The following is a 2,964-nucleotide window of genomic DNA, read 5'->3' as shown; positions in this document are numbered from 1 at the left end:
TTTCTTTTCCTCCCATTTCCTTCCAGGTTCGCGGTCCCCCTCGCACCCACGAATAACTGAATCCCGCGGGACGGGATAAGAGCTCACTGTGGAAACACTGTATAGCTAAACTCTTAGTTATGTTTAAAAACCCATTATAACAGTAGAGACAGATTATATAATTTTTCATTTACCTTATTGATTAAGGGTTAATTTAGTTTACCTTATTGATCAAGGAGTTAATTTACATAATGCCCCATTCTTATTTATAAGGAGATAACAGAGCTTTCCCAAGGTAGGAGATATTAGATTTAGAATTAATGGAACATCTTTGCCTAAAAGAGCCAAATGTATGAGTTAATTGGTGTCACTTTTGGATTTAACCACTGATGTTGACCATTGAAGATCACACTACACAGCAAAAGTGCTATCCACTAGGGCAAATTTTGTAAACATTTAAATGTGTGCCCAGTAAAAACCAAACCAAACCAAAACACACCCCCCCCAACAAAAACTTTTGTCACAATTATTGCATGAATTAGTATGAATGGGCCAATAGGACTGATTAATTTTAACAGAATTTTTTTTAAATGCTGATTGCCTAAGTGGTGGCTATCCACCAAGTGAACACTTTAATATAATGGAAGAATATACAAGCCCAGAAACTGAATAACATCAAGTCTCCAGGTTTTAAATGGCTTATTCAGTAAAATCCACATTTTCTAAGCTACTATTTTTGGCAAATGTTTAGCACACACACACACACACACACACACACACACACACACATACACACACACAACAGTAGTCTAAGAAAACTTCAGACAACCTAGAGAAACCTGTAGTGGGTTGACCTAATGCTGCTTGTATTTTAATGCTAATATTGGTTCAAGACTGGTTGCCCCAGAGGTGAGAGAGTTTGAAAGTAGATGCTGTGTGCTCTTGACCCCAAATTATTTCTGATTGGTAATTAAAGATACAAACAGCCAATAGCTGGGCAGGAGAGACAAAGGCAGGATTTAGAATTCCTGGGCTAGGGGTAGGAGGAGGACCACAAGGGGTGAGAAGAAGGAGAAGAAAGGAGAAGCTGTCATTGGTTAAGTAAGCCTTAAAAACCTGGCTTTGATGGCTGGCCAATTGGAGTTAAGAGCAGCCCAGATAAAACATAGTAAGTAATAATTCAGGGCTATCAATAGAAAAGTAGATTCTAATAGCATAGAGGGTAGATATCTGCCCAAGTCTAGCACTGATTAAGGCTTATTGTAAGTATAAAGGTTGCTGTGTCTTTATCTGAGAAATGAATAAACAAGGTGGGATAGAAACCCTGGGTCAGGATTAACTGATTTTTAAAATAGAAACCAACATCTCTCTTACACTAAAGTATTAAATTTGATCCTAAAAGTTTTATTAACCTTTAATTATAGGCTAGTTTGCTATGTCATTGTCATCCTTCTTTAATTTTTATTTTGCAGCCTTTTATGACTTACTCTAACCTTCTGCTTTTTACCTTTTCTTCCTTGGACCTTTTTGACTTTGGAATGAAGCTAATTTACAATCTAAACTCTTTTCTTCTTGCAAAGCATTTTTTTCTTTGACTTTCTTCACAAAAAAAACCACATTTTATATGTGTAATTTTATACCTTTTAATAATAGTTACTAGTTCATTTAACCTTGTTTTTCTTTTAACATACTTAGAAAATGATTTATCTTTCTTAATTAAATAGCTATATTCTAAATACAACTAGATCTGAAATACTGGAAACATGCACTTTGAATCTTAAATATCTACATTCCTCCCTCTGCCTCCCATGATAATTTTGTTCCTCTAAGTGGGATTGAAGCATCTCCTCTTGCGCCTTCCCTCTTGTTAAAAGGTCTCCAGTCTTGGATCATGGGTATTCTGTACTTTTTGGCCAATATCCACTAATCAGTGAGTACATACCATGCATGTCTTTTTGGGTCTGGGCTACAGCACTCAGGATGATATTTTCTACTTCTACCCATTTGCCTGCAGAGTATTCCATTGTATAAATTAACATTTTTTTTTTTATCCATTCTCAGTGGTTAAGAGCACTGGCTGCTCTTCCAGTGGTCCTGAACTCAATTCCCAGCAACCATATGATGGCTCATAACCATCTGTAACAGCATCTGATGCCCTCTTCTCGCTAAGACAGGATTTGGGGGGTTGTTTGTTTGTTTGTTTGTTTGTTTTGAGACAGGGTTTTTCTGTATAGTCCTGGATGTCCTGGAACCAGGCTGGCCTCAAACTCAGAAATCAGCCTGCCTCTGCCTCCCAAGTGCTGAGATTAAAGGTGTGTGCCACCACTGTCAAGCTAAGACAGTTTTTAAAATGACTCTTTTTACATTTGAAAAAAAAAATCTTATCTAGGCTTAGGCAAGATAAGGACCTTGAAAAACCTGTTTCTCTAATGACCAAAACAAGAAGTAGCAGTTCAAACTCCTTTTAGAAATGTATATGCTCATATATGTACATGCCTATTTTAAATTAGACCTGTCAATGATAGCATTTTACCACACAACAAACTTAAAAGTATAAAATGAAGTAGCCACTGATTTTGCTATACCTGTGTGTTTGCTGTTCCCTTATTAAGTTTTGCTCCATCCTGTTCAAAATGACACATAAAAGTCAATTACATTAAAAAATTGGCATAAGTAAGCATAAACTAATCTTCTTGAATCAGAGAATAGTTTTTATTAAATGTGTGCCTCTATATCTCTGAGATAGAATGATCTAAAGTGCAGAAGAGAAAGATGTTTTCTTTCTCTTTAATATTTTTTATTATGTATTTTCCACAATTACATTTCCAATGCTATCCCAAAAGTCCCCCATACCCTCCCCCCCCACACTCCCCTACCCACCCATTTCCACTTTTTGGCCCTGGCATTCCCCTGTACTGGGGCATATAAAGTTTGCAAGTCCAATGGGCCTCTCTTTCCAGTGATGGCCGACTAGGCCATCTTTTG

This window comes from Mus caroli, chromosome 8 (genome assembly GCF_900094665.2).
Source record: "Mus caroli chromosome 8, CAROLI_EIJ_v1.1, whole genome shotgun sequence".
NCBI classification, from domain to species: Eukaryota; Metazoa; Chordata; class Mammalia; order Rodentia; family Muridae; genus Mus; species Mus caroli.
The sequence above is the reverse complement of the archived record's forward strand: the minus strand, read 5'-3'. Positions refer to the sequence as shown.